This window comes from Cebus imitator, unplaced genomic scaffold, assembly GCF_001604975.1.
Source record: "Cebus imitator isolate Cc_AM_T3 unplaced genomic scaffold, Cebus_imitator-1.0 Scaffold525, whole genome shotgun sequence".
NCBI lineage: Eukaryota > Metazoa > Chordata > Mammalia > Primates > Cebidae > Cebus > Cebus imitator.
The window spans coordinates 156,803-171,878 of NW_016107840.1; positions in this window are offsets into that span (position 1 = coordinate 156,803).

Consider the following 15,076-nt stretch of genomic DNA (forward strand, 5'->3'; position numbering starts at 1 on the left):
AATAGACCCCTAGCCAGACAAATAAAAAAGAAAAGAGAGAAGAATCAAATAGATGCAATAAAGAATGATAAAGGAGATATCACCACCGATTCCACAGAAATACAAACTACCATCAGAGATTACTACACACAACTCTATGCATAAAACCACTAAACCTGGAAGAAATGGATAAATGCCTGGACACTTACATCCTCCCAAGACTAAACCAGGAAGAAATTGAATCCCTGAACAGACCAATAACAAGGTCTGAAGTTGAGGGACTAATTAATAGCCAACCAATAAAAAAAAGGCCGGGTCCAGACAAGTTAACAACCTCTACCAGACATAAAAAGAGAAGGTGCTACCATTCCCTCTGAAACTATTCCAAACAATACAAAACAAGGGAATCCTCCCTAACTCATTTTATGAGACCAACATCATCCTGATATGAAAACCTGGCAGAGATACAGCTAAAAAAGAAAACTTAAGGCCACTATCCATAATGAACATCAGTGCAAAAATCTTCAATAAAATACTGGCAAACCGACTTGCTACAGCACATCAGAAAGCTTAACCATCACAATCAAGTAGGATGCAAGGCTGGTTCAATGTGCACAAATCTATAGATGTAATCATCACATAAACAGAAGCAAAGACAAAAACCACATGATCATCTCAATAGATGCAGAGAAGGCCTTCGACAAAATTCAACATTCCTTTATGCTAAAAACTCTCAATAAACTAGATATCAATGGAACATATCTCAAAATCATAAAAGCTATTTATGACAAACCCACAGCCAATATCACACTGAACGGGCAAAAACTGGAAGCATTCCCTTTGAAAACTGGCACTAGACAAGGATGTCATCTCTAACCATTCCTATTCAATATACTACTGGAAGCTCCAGCCAGTTCAATCAGGCAAGAAAAAGAAATAAAGGGTATTCAATTAGGAAAAGAGGAATTCAAATTATCTCTATTTGCAGATGGCATGAATGTATATTTAGAAGACCCCATTGTCTCAGCCCAAAATATTCTTCAGCTGACAAGCAACTTCAACAAACTCTCAGGATACAAAACCAATATGCAGAAATCATAAGCACTCCTATACACCAATAACAGACTAACAGCCAAATCATGAGCGAACTCCCATTCACAATTGCTACAAAGAGAATAAAATCCCTTCGAATACAACAAAGGATGTGAAGGACCTCTTCAGGGAGAACTGCAAATTACTGCTCAAGGAAATAAGAGAGGACACAAACAGATGGAAAAACATCCCATGCTCCTGGTTACGAAGAATCAGTATCGTGAAAATGGCCATACTGCCCAAAATAATTTATAGATTCGATGCTATCCCCATCAAGCTACCATTGACCTTCTTCACAGAACTGGAAAAAGCCACTTTAAATTTCATATGAAACAAAAAGAGAGCCAACATAGCCAAGACATTCCTAAGCAAAAAGAACAAAGCTGAAGGCATCACATTACCTGACTTCAAACTACACTACAAGGCTACAGTAATCAAAACAGCATGGTACTGGCACCCAAACAGAGATACAGACCGATGGAACAGAACAGAGGCCTTGGAAGTAATGCCACACATCTACAACCATCTGATCTTTGACAAACCTGACAAAAACAAGCCATGGGGAAAGGGGTCCCTGTTTAATAAATGATGTTGGGAAAACTGGCTAGCCATGTGCAGGAAGCTGAAACTGGATCCCTACCTGTCACCTTACACTATAATTACCTCCAGATGATTTAATGACTTAAACATAAGACCTAACACCATAAAAACACTAGAAGAAAACCTAGGCAAAACCATTCAGAACACAGGCATAGGCAAGGACTTCATGACTAAAACACCAAAACCAATGGCAACAAAAGCCAAAATGGACAAATGGGATCTAATTAAACTTAAGAGTTTCTGCACAGCAAAAGAAACAATCATCAGAGTGAACTGGCAACCAACAGAATGAGAAAAAATTTTTGCAATCTACCCATCAGACAAAGGGCTAATATCCAGAATCCATAAAGAACTAAAGCATATTTACAAGAAAAAAAAACCCATTCAAAAGTAGGCAAAAGATATGAACGCACACTTTTTAAAAGAGGACATTTATGAGGCCAACAAACATATGAAAAAATTCTCATAATCACTGGTTAATGGAGAAATGCAAATCATGCCAGTTACAATAGCGATCATTATAATATCTGGAGACACCAGATGCTAGAGAGGATGTGGAGAAATAGGAACACTTTTACACTGTTGGTGGGAATGTAAATTAGTTCAACCATTGTAGAAGACAGTGTGGCAATTCCTCAAGGATCTAGAAATAGAAAATCTATTTGACCCAGCAATCCCATTACTGGGAATATACCCAAAGGATTATAAATCATTCTATGATAAAGACACATGCACGCGTATGTTCACTGCTGCACTGTTTACAATAGTAAAGACCTAGAACCAACCCAAATGCCCATCAATGATAGACTGGACAAAGAAAATGTGGCATATGTGTACCATGGAATACTATGTAGCCATAAAAAAGAATGAGTTCATGCCCTTTGTAGGGACATGGATAAAGCCGGAAACCATCATGCTCAGCAAACTGACAAGAAGAGAAAACCAAACATCACATGCTCTCACTCATAGGCGGGTGTTGAACAATGAGAACACATGGGCAGAGGGAGGGGAACATCAAACACTGGGGTCTGTTGAGGGCTGAGGGGCCAGAGGAGAGACAGTGGGGGATGGGGAGGTTAGGAAGGGATAACACTGGGAGAAATGCCTGATATAGGTGATGGGGGGATGGAGACAGCAAACCACCATGGCATGTGTTTGCCTATGCAACAATCCTGCAACACCTGCACATGTACCCCAGATCTTAAAATACAATAAAACTTTAAAAAAAGAAAGAAATGTATAGAACCAGCATGACACATTCAGATAGTTGTTATTAGCTGAACAATAGTAGTGAACAGGGTTTCAGAAATGCCTAAGAAAAAAGAATAGTGGAGAAAATACAGCCTACAGAGTGGATTGTGTGCTATACTAAGAAGTTTGAATTTTACTATGGGCAACTAGGAAACTAAAGGGTTTTAATCCATTAAAAAAAAAAACTCACCTGAATTTTGGAAAATCACTTTGATTTCAGTATGGAAGAGACGGGTTAAGAAGGGGAGATGGGTTTAAGAGGTTACAACATGAGAAAGAAAACAAACATTGCAGCAAAAAGGTACAAATATAAAAGATATCAGCAATATTAAATCTAACGAATTTTGTCACAATAATGGGCACAAAATGATAACACAGTATTTAGCAAATAAACGGATGAATAATTGATTAGATGTGGAGATGAGAGGAAACAGCTCAAAATTCTAGGCTTATCTGACTGGACATTATCTTTTTCCCCCAGACATAATATTTGCCTTTCATTGAGGGCCAACATTATATCTGGGGGAAAAGATCATAAACTTAGCACATCAAGCTAACTTTGAGGTGCATATAGAGAGCATAGGCAAGGGTGTTTACTGTTCAAAGGAGTATGAAATGCAAAGGCAAAGTCTGAAAGAGAGATGATGATTTGGAAATTGTCAGTACTGGAATGATGATCAAATTTTCCACCAAAAACAAGTGAGGTCACCTGGAAAAGATGTACAACAGGGAAAGAAAGGCTACGGGCACTGTACCGGTATCACCAACACTTAAAAAATGGATGGGAGAAAAAGAGGGGGATTGGCGCAGAGAACATATAATCCAAGAGTAAAGAAGAGAATTTTAAAAGTAATTCGAAAGAAAATTTGACGATAACAAGCAGTAGTGTCAAATTCCACATACAAGTAAACTAAAAACTACAAAGAATAATTGGGAGTGGTAGTTTACAAATTTGCTCACCTGTGCAGAACAGTTTTAGGAGACAAGATGGGATACAGAAACCTGACTACAGCAGGTTCAAGAATAAAGAGATAAACAGGAAACACACCCTATTCTTTCAAGACAAAAAAACAAAACAAACAAACAAACAAAAAACGGTAACTTGACACAATATAGAGGGAATCTTCTTTGTTTTTTTTGTTTTTTGTTTGAAATAGGGTCTCCCTCTGTCACGCACCCAGGCAGGAGTGAAGTGGTGCAAACACAGCTCACTGCAGCAAACACAGCTCACTGCAGCCTCGACCTCCTGGGCTCAAGCAACCCTCCCACCTCAACCTCCCCAGAGGCTGGGATTACAGGTGTTACCACCACACCTGGCTATTTTTTGCATTTTGTTTTGTAAAGAAATGGTTTCCACCACGTTGTCCCAGCTGGTCTTTAATTCCAAAGTTCAAGGAATCCACCTGCCTCTGCCTCCCAAAGGGCTGGGATTACAGTCATGAGCCACCATGCCTGGCCTGGGTTTTTTTGTTTTGTTTTCATTTTGGGCCCTCTTTTCTGCAGGAAAAGAGCTACAAAAGAAGGTAAGAAAATAGTGGAGACAATATTTGTAACAAGATCCTACGATGAGATCAAGGTGGGCTTCCAGTCCCATTAGGAGACTGAAAATGCTAACTGTGAAAACAAGGCACGAGTTCCGATTTACAGCTGGGTCCAGAAGATGGTGGCAGCTTGATGGGAATGCTGAACATTGTGCCTATGGTAGCCATAATAATTGCAGGCCCCACTCACCCACCTAAGTCAGGACTGGCTAAACCTGAAAGGTGTGGCAATCGTACCTGCAGCTGAATGGAGCTGGAGGAAGTAAGGACTAGGTCTTACTAAATGTTATGAGTGAACTCAACCAACAAAAACATACAGAACTTGAACAATACAGTAATTTCAAAAACATAAGCATAGTGAAAATATCTATCACATACACTCAATAGCCTAATTAAAGACTCATTTTTTTTAATAATCAGTATCTAGCACAGAGCCAGGTACATAACAGATGTTAGTACATACAAATCAATAACCTCCTGGGGCTGGCTCAGGCTACTATCTCAAGAGACAGGAACACCTGTGGAAGAAAGGCTATGTAGGGTCTCCATGACCCAGGCATGAAATTGTCCTTTCTATGCAACCAGAGGGTGGAAAGGCTTAACTGTCCCTGCTGAAAACTAAAGAGGAGGACAAGACTATAAGGGCGTTTAATGAGAACTCATTTTTACCAAGTAGGTGTATGTGTAGCACTGTGTTTACTCACTATAAGAATTATCATATCTTAGGCAGGGTGCAGTGGCTCACACCTGTAATCCCAGCACTTTGGGAGAGGCCAAGGCAGGTAAATCACCTGAGGTCAGGAGGTCAACATCACCCTGGCCAACATGATAAAACCCCGTCTCTACTAAAAATACAAAATTAGCCAGATGTGGGGGAGCATGCCTGTAATCCCAGCTACTTGGGAGGCTGAGGCAAGAGAGTCAATTGAATTTGAAAGGCGGAGGTTGCAGCAAGCCAAGATTATACGACTGCAATCCAGCCTGGGTGAGAGAGACTCTGTCTCCAAAAAAAAAAAAAAAAAAAAAAGGAATTATCGAATTTTAACTTCTTGCCTTAACAACAAGAAAGGTATATTTATTCCCATTTCAAAGATGAAGAAATAGCTTTAGAAAAGTTAAGTAATTTGTCCAAGTTCATACAGAGAGTAAGGGATCAGGTTCAGTGGCACTGAATACGGTAGGAGAAGCTGGTGGCGTCAATAGCATAGCAGCAGAAGCTAACACTTTTATAGCTCTTACTATGTACTATGCAATATTCTAAGGAATTCACATATATTAATTCATCTAATCCTCGCAAATTAATGAAGTAAACATAATCTTTATTTTACAAATGAAGAAACTAAACAGGGTCACACAACTAGTAAGCGTGGGGCCAGGATTCAAATTTAACCATTAACCTATACAGCTGCTCTCCAACTATTTTTCTTAAGGTAACACTCAATGTATCTGTGTCTCCCAAACTGCAGATCATGACATCAATTTCTTGGTTAATGACAAGCAGATTTTATTGGTAAATACAAGGAATAGAATAGAATGAACTATCTCATTCCTTTCCCAGTACCTTCACTAGTGCTGGACAAGATGACTGAGGTACTGGAGGTGACAAACTAAAGGACAAGCTTAGGTAATGGTTGCATTTAGTTTTGAAATGGGTGGTGGAGGGGGGAATAATCAAATTTAACATTGTAAAATATTTAAGAATGTATTTATGGAGCACAAATCAGAAAACCTATTTCTTTTGTAAGTGCAGAAGTTACATAGAGAAAATATTTAAGAATTACTCAAAGCAACCGCAGAGTTAGTTTCAATGAAAAAAACCAAAAGAACAATCAATTTTCTTAAGAAATAATACTTTAGGAAAGCTTTTAGAATATGAGGAAAAAAGGTGGGGGAGGGGTGGGGAAGAAGTAGAAAGTTAAAGAAAATGCTCAATTTAATTTTAATAAGCCAAAAATTTTAAACCAAACACAAGCATGCAAAAACAGAGGGGGAAACATGATGTCACCAGAGCCTCCTGAGGAACTGAAAACAAATATACAAATTGCAGTTTTATCAAGAATATCACAGTTAAAAAAAAATTATTTTTAACAATGAACTATAAGATGGACAGGAACTGTATCTCAAAATAACTTTTTGCACAAACATAGCTAATGCCAAGAAAATGTAGCACTGAAAGAAAATCACACAACTACCACAAACAAAGAATTAAAAGACTCTTAAACATTAAGCAAAGAAAATACTTCTCACCACCTCAAGAAACTAAAGGTGGCTGAGAAATCTACAGAGAAAAGTGAAAAACAATGTTCTAAACAAGGCAATGATGTAAAACCAATGGAAGTACACCGGGGTGGTGCAGGGAGAAGTTTTGAAAAGCAAGCGGAGAAAGAAATCTTAAGTAAAGGGAGAGATAGTGAACTGAAAGCCAGTCAGCTTGATAATTAAAAGGAAGTTAAGAAACAAATACAAATTCTGTAAACAAGCCAGCCAGTGAAAGATTACACTATAAAATAGTAAACAGTATTACACTGACTCAGCTTTCTGAAGCCAGCCCTCATAAATGGGATCAGTGCCCTTATAAAAGGCTTATTTTCCCCTTCCACCATGTGACAACACAGCTATTAATATAAGGTATAATGTCCAAGGAAGAAGGCCCTCAGCAGACATCAAATCTGCTAATACCTTGGACTTCCCAGCCTCCAGAAATGTAAGCAAAGAATTTCTGTTGTTTGTAAGTTGCCCAATCTAAGGTATTTTGTTAGAGCAGCCCTAATAGACTAAGACAAATACAGTAAAATGCACTTATTTTATATACATATTTTTGTTTTAATAAGGATCTCATATAAGGAAAGCCAACACAGAACCTAAGATGGAAACAGCTTCTGTGGCTTCTTAACGTTCAGTTGCTTTCTTAAAATTAATTTGTCATATCGTAAAGCTGTCTTTTCCCTCTTAATAATGGGTAATTTATCCTTGCCCCAACAATAAAAATACAATAGACAATATCAGAAAACATCATATATAGTGAGACTGTTTTTGATACTCAATTTCAGTTGTATCTCTGGATATACGTGTACCACGTAAAATACATTTCTATTGCGTCACAGTCAAAAAAAGCTTGATGAACACTACACTACACTGTGAAATGCGGGAGTCTTTCCCACAAGAAGTGAGCAAAGAGCCCCTGAGATTCCAGGTTAGGAACTGGCACTAGAGCACTTCATAAAGCATCAGGGAAGCTTTGACAAGCAAGGTAGCTAAGAGTTTGTTGGACTGAACCAGCCCAAGACAGCTCCGCTGCCCTGTTACAGAGACACCACTCTATAGAATCACTTGGTTAACTTCTTTAAGGCAAAACAGAAGTATTTGACAATCGACTATTAAAGACTAATCGCTGTTCCACAAAAAGGTCTTTTTCAAACATGCCTCTTTAAATTCCCTTCAACATTACAAGAGTAAAAATACATATGGGCAAAAATATTTTTATGTAAATGTCTAAGAAATTTTTTTCTGTATAGGCACTCTTTGAAAAATAAAGACCCTACCAATGAACTTTTAACATACACAGAAACCTTGCACACTAGCTCCCACTCACCTAGAGGACTGCTATCCTCATTATTCCTACTCCTAGAGTGCTTCTCCAATAACTAGCAGGCCTGAGGAGATACTGCCAGCTAATGGCAAGTGCAATGAACTATGTCTTATGGCCCTGTTTCCACACCTCACCTTGGCTCCTCTACCTTCAACATTAGGCCTCAAAAAGATTGGATGCACACAAGTCACCATTTTGCCTATCTTGCTCTCATGAGTGATCCATCCCACACAATCTCTTATTCCAGCACTATCCATAGAACATGGTGCCATAAGAAATGTTCACTAACTGTCCTTACCCAATACATATACCTGCCCTGTCAATACAGTAGCCACTAGTCAAATGTGGAACAAGCATTCGTCAACTAGTTGCAATGACATTTCCAAGCATTAGATTTTCTCCTTTCTTATTAAACTAATTATAAAATACTCTATATTTTAAAATTTCTGGGCCAGGCATGGTGACTCATGCCTATAGTTCAAGCTACTTGGGAGGCTGCAGTAGGGGGATCACTTAAGCCCAGGAGTTCGAGTCCAGGCTGGGTAATATACTGAGACCCAGTGTCAAAAAAAGAGCCAGGCACAGTGGCTCACACCTGCAATCCCAGCACTTTGGGACTTTGGGAGGCCCAGGCGAGTGGTTCACTTGAGGCCAGGAGTTCGAGAACAGCCTGGTCAATAGGGTGAAACCCCATCTCTACCAAAAATACAAACATTAGCCAGGCATGGTTGCAGATGCCTGTAATCCCAGCTACTCAGGACACTGAGGCACAAGAATCGCTTGAACCTGGGAAGCAGTGATCTGAGATCACACCACTGTACTCCAGTCAGGGAGACAGAGTTAGACTCTGTCTCAAAGAAAAAAAAAAAATTCTCCCTATAATTCTACCACCCACACACAACTATACAACTATTCTCTCACATATCCTTCTACATTTGGCTACTGGCTACTGTACTGACAGGGCAGATATATGTATTGGGTATGTATCTTTAGGAGGTACTCATGTACCCTTCTAAATTTCATCTACACACACAGTCAGTTATATTAACTCTCTAGATACACTTTAATGTATTGCTTTTAAAATATTATTGTTTTATAAATATATCCCACAGTTCTACAGTTATATTTGTTATTTTAAGGGCTATAATATATTACATTGAATTAATGTGCTATAAATCATTTAACCACAGATGACTGGACCAAAGATTATAAATATCTTTATCCTTCAATGTACACTTTTAAAGCTACCCTGGCAAAATGAATACAGAGGAGGTAAGAGTAAAGAAACGTATCATATGATGAAAAACTGATGCACTTATAAATGGTTCAGCCTAACAAAGCCAAGAGCATACATAACTGCTGCTGTCAAATAGTTTAAGATACTATATAGAGAGTCAAAATAGTTTAAGTCGTGACAAACAGGCAGAACTAGATCAATGAACAGAAATAAGAAAAGGGCAGTTTTCAGCCCAAAATACGAAAAACTTTTCAAACTATCAAAATTATTCAACAAAGTAAACTACATAAAAAACACTAAGCTGTTCATATGGGAAAGCATTAAAAAAATAAGCTAGATAAGCACTTGCCAGAGATAGTGCAGACTCTTACAACAGGTAGGAGACAGTATTAGATAACTTCTTAGGTCTCTTTTCACTCAAATATTCAAATATTTATTAATCACCTGCTATAATCCTAGCGATGCGCTAGGTATACAAAAGTGCACAAAACAAACAGGGTCCCTATGCTTTTTCCACTTATAGCCTAGTGTAGGAAATAGAGAAAAAGAAAAAATAATAATTACAAATCACAAGTGCTGTAAAGGAAAATGATAAAATGCTATAGTAAAAATAACAAACTGAGCATCAAGAGAGGCCTCTCCTTGATAGGAGAATATTTAAAGTTGTGGACTAAAGAAGAGTTAAGCTATGCAGACAGCGCTCTGGAGCAGTGGAAAGCCACTTAATATATAAGCTGGGGAGTGACACAATCTGATTTACATTTCTAAAAGATCATTCTGGCTGTTATATGGAGAATGAATAGGAAAAAAAAATGCAGAAGCAGGAAAATCAGGTAGGAAACTAGGTAGGTGTCCAGATGAGAAACAATGATGGACTAGGCTGGTTGAAGTTGATGGATAAAAAGGTATATCAAGTTTCTTTCTTTTTGTTGAAACAAGGTCTCTCTCTGTCGTCCAGGCTGGAGTACAGTGGGGTGATCACAGTTCACTGCAGCCTCAACCTCCTGGGCTCAAACAATCCTCTCAGCTCAGCCTCCCTAGGAGCTAGGACCACAGGTGCATGCCACTACACCTGGCTAACTTTTTAATTTTTGTAGACAGGGGGTCTCGCTGTGTTGCCCAGCCTGGTCTTGAACTCCTGAGCTCAAGTGATCCTCCTGCCTCCCCAAGTGCTGGAATTACAGTCATGAACGACTTCAACCCAGCCAACAGAAAGGTTTCAAGATATATAGGGGAGACAGACACTACAGGACTCAGTGATGGGTTAAACGCAAAGAATAAAGTTAAAAGAGAACTCAAATAAGCTTCAGATTTCTGGCTTCAACAACTAATGGGATTGTGCTGTCATTTTCTGAGACAAGAAAGTTTAGGGGAGGCATGGATGTGAATCAAAACAGGAATCCAACTTTAAGTCTCAATGATTGTCTTTCTACCCTTAATAGAAAGTTTCTACTAAAAATTGCTCATGATTCATTCTTTGCTCTTTAAAAAGCAGTCTGTGGAAGGGGAAATACTGTAAAGGTGACTGGGCCAATTGAAAAAAAAATTGGAATACAAACGGTAGATTATTGCATCAATGTTAAATTTAGTGAGGTTCATACTGCACAATTTTTTAAAAATCCCTATGCTTGGGAAATATATGTTGAAGTAGTCAGGAAGTAAGTTGCCATGATATGCATGTAAACATACACACACACACACACACACATTCATATATACAGATATATGAAAGAGAACAAACGATAAGAAAATGGCACAAAATATTAACAACAAGTAAACCTGGATAAAGAGTATTTAGATATTCTTTGTACTCTTCTTGGTCTTGCAACATTTCTCTGAGTATAAGTTAACAAAATGAAAAAAATACAAAAAACGTTTTTTAAGACAGTCCCAGATTTATCTTATTCACGCCAAATAATTCAAATTCCTTTAAACTCATATGTATTTCCCTCCTCAAACCACTCCATCATGTCTTATCCATTACCCAGAGTAGTGTCCCCATCAGGGAGACAAGGAACATACACAACATGCTCTATAAAGAAATGGCATATCCTTAGCGGTGTATTGTGGGATGTGGGGCTACTGGGAGCCGAGCCTCCGCCCCCAGCCGCCTCCGGGCGGCAGCAGTGGTGGTGGCGGCGGCGGCGGCAGCTCCCGGCCAGGCAGCCACGGCGGCGGTGGCGGCGCCCTCCACTCCCAGTCCCCGGTCCGGCCGCCCGGGCCTCGGCTCATGCGGGAGACACCATGTGCTGGCTGGAGGCGCAGGGAGACCGGCGCCCGGCAGGGATGTTGGGTTAACAGCATGGAGAACAGTCACCCCCACCCCCACCACCACCAGCAGCCCCCTACGCAGCCCGGCCCTTCGGGCGAGAGGAGGAACCACCATTGGAGAAGTTACAAGTTGATGATTGATGCGGCTCTCAAAAAGGGGCATCATAAACTGTACCGCTACGATGGGCAGCATTTCAGCCTGGCGATGTCCAGCAACCGCCCAGTGGAAATTGTTGAAGGTCCCCGGGTCGTTGGGATCTGGACCAAAAACAAGGAGCTGGAGCTGTCGGTGCCCAAATTCAAAATCAATGAGTTCTATGTGGGCCCGGTGCCTCCGAAGCAGGTGACATTTGCCAAGCTGAATGATAACATCCGAGAAAACTTCCTAAGGGATATGTGCAAGAAGTATGGGGAGGTGGAGGAGGTGGAGATTTTGTACAACCCCAAGACCAAGAAGCACCTCGGCATTGCCAAGGTGGTCTTTGCCATTGTCCGGGGTGCCAAGGAGGCCGTTCAGCACTTGCACAGCACTTCTGTCATGGGCAACATTATCCACGTGGAGCTGGACACCACAGGCGAAACCCGAATGCGGTTCTATGAACTGTTGGTCACTGGCCGTTACACCCCTCGGACCCTCCCAGGGGGCGATCTGGATGCTGTCTCTCCAATCGTGAATGAGACCCTGCAGCTGTCAGATGCCCTGAAGCGCCTGAAGGATGGAGGCCTGTCTGCAGGCTGTGGCTCTGGCTCCTCCTCTGTCACCCCCAATAGCGGTGGGACACCCTTTTCCCAGGACACGGCTTACTCCAGCTGCCGCCTGGACACACCCAACTTCCACGGACAGGGCACCCCGCTCACGCCGCGCCTGGGCTCCCCCTTCTCACAGGACTCCAGCTACTCCAGACGCCAGCCCACACCCTCATGCCTCCTCAGCCAGTACCCTACACTGAGCTTCAAGGCCCGGTGCCACGAGAGCAAGTTCACGGATGCCTACAACCGCCGCCACGAACATCATTATGTCCACACTTCTCCCGCGGTCACTGCAGTGGCCGGGGCCACAGCTGCCTTCCGGGGTTCCTCAGACCTCCCATTTGGAGCAGTCAGCGGCACTGGGGGCAGCAGCGGCCCCCGCTTCAAGGCCCAACCACAGGATTCGGCCACATTTGCCCACACTCCACCGCCTGATCAAGCAACTCCAGCTCCTGGATTCAAGTCTCCTTTCTCTCGGTATCAGACCCCAGTGGCCCACTTCCCTCCACCCCCAGAAGAGCCGACCACCACAACTGCCTTCGGGGCCCGTGACGGAGGGGAGTTCAGGAGGGCACCGGCACCCCCACCCCTGCCACCTGCTGAGCCACTGGCCAAGGAGAAGCCAGGCACATCCCCCGGCCCACCTCCTCCCGACACCAACAGCATGGAGCTAGGCAGCTGGCCCACCTTCGGCTGGAGTCCCGAGCCCTTCGACAGTCCCAGCGCGCCCACGCTGGAGTCGTCCCCTTTGGGACCGGAGAAGCCGCATGACAGCCTGGACTCACCCATCGAGATGCTGCTGAAGGAGCAGCGCGCAAAGCTGCTCTTCCTGCCGGTGCCCGACTCGGACACTGAGCTGCAGACGGAGGGCAGCCCCATCTCCTCCTCCTCCCAGCTCTCCCCGCTGGCCCCCTTCGGCACCAACTCCCCAGCCCAGCTTCCGCGGCCCCACGCCCTCCTCCTCGCGCCCCTCCAGCACCGGCCTGGAGGACATCAGCCCAATGCCTTTGCCAGACTCTGACGAGGACAATGAGCTCAACCTGAGCCATGGGCGTCGGCTTCCACCCGAGCCCGGCCCCCTGGACCCTGCTGGGCTTCTGGGCCAGACAGCTGAGGTGGCCTTGGACCTGGTAGGAGACAGAACCCTGACCTGAGAAGATGGATGAGGTACCACCATGTCTGTCCATCTGTCTGGGACTGGTTTTGTCCATCTTGTATCTCCCTTTCCCCCTTGAAGCATTTAGCATGACTAAGATGCAGAAGCAATGGGGCTAGGAAAGCCAATATAACAGGTAGAACTTAGAGAATAAAAAGGTGATGCAAAAAACCCCAGGGGCTATGATTGAGCAGCTGGTTTGGCAATGAGCTCCCTAGCAGCCACGGAGAGAAGGAAAACATGGCCCAGTTCTGATGCTCTCCTTGTTAGGCAAGAAGTCAACTTTGGCCGGGCGTGGTGGCTCACGCCTGTAATCCCAGCACTTTGGGAGGCTGGGGCAGGTGGATCACGAGGTTAGGAGTTCAAGATCAGCCTGACCAACATGGTGAGACCCTGTCACTACTAAAAATACAAAAATTACATGGGCATGGTGATGCACGCCTGTAATCCCAGCTACTCAGGAGGCTGAGGCAGGAGAATCGCTTGAGCCCTGGAGGTTGTGGTGAGCCAAGATCGCGCCACTGCACTCCAGCCTGGGTGACAGAACGAGACTCCATCTCAAAAAAAAGTTTACTTATCCTAGGGATAAATTATGACCTGAGCCTCTTGGGTAGGAGTTTGCTGAGACTTCAGAGAGTATGAGCTGTGGGGATGGCTCCTGGTCCCTTGTCTGTTGCATGCATGGCTTGGGAATGGTCAGTGAGGGTCCTGGTGCACAGGCAGAGGGGAGGAGAGGGATTGGCCAGAGTTCTGTGCTGGGCTAGGTGGGGTGGAGCCCTGGAGCACTGTCTCTTAGAGCCTGGTGCCCTCTCAAGAGGGGGAAACCATGGCAGGCAGGAAAGGTGCTGAAGTTTCCCTTCTCTCACTGGCTCCAGGGATGAAGGAGTTAAGAGCTAATTGGGGGCCGGGCACGGTGGCTCAGGCCTGTAATCCTAGCACTTTGGGAGGCCGAGGTGGGTGGATCACCTGAGGTCAGGAGTTCAAGACCAGCCTGGCCATCAAGGTGAAACCCCATCTTTAAATTAAAAAAAAAAAAAAACTAACTTGGAGTGGGTGGCGGGGTGCCATGTCGCCAGAAACAGGCAAAGTTGACAATCCTCCACTCTCTCCTCACCTCTTGGGGTCTCATTGCCTAAACCTCCAGCCTCAGGAAGTCCCACCNAAAAAAAAAAAAAAAAAAAAAAAAAGAAAAGAAAAAGAAAAAGAAAAAAAAGAAATGGCTAAGAATTGAGGACTGTAAGAGATTTCTTGCAATGTGCCATCTCTCATGAAGCAGCATGTCCTTAACTGTGCTCTCTGAAATGCACTATGTCCTTACCTGTAACAGATGGCTGGATTATAGACTCCTTTCAGTTCTAGAGCTACTCTTCTCATGTAATATACAGCAAAAAATCTATCAAATCAGCATGATCATGTGATATCTGCAGATTAGATGTTCCTCCTACAAATGCCCATGGTTTAGCTGGCTATCCCTGGGTACAGCAATTATTACACTATTTTATTTTTAAAATCAAGTTTTTCTGTGTTCTATTTGCTCCAGTAGACTGAGAGCTCCCAGAAGTCATGCAGGATGAAATATTTAGTTTCTTTTTAAATTCCTAGAGACTAAT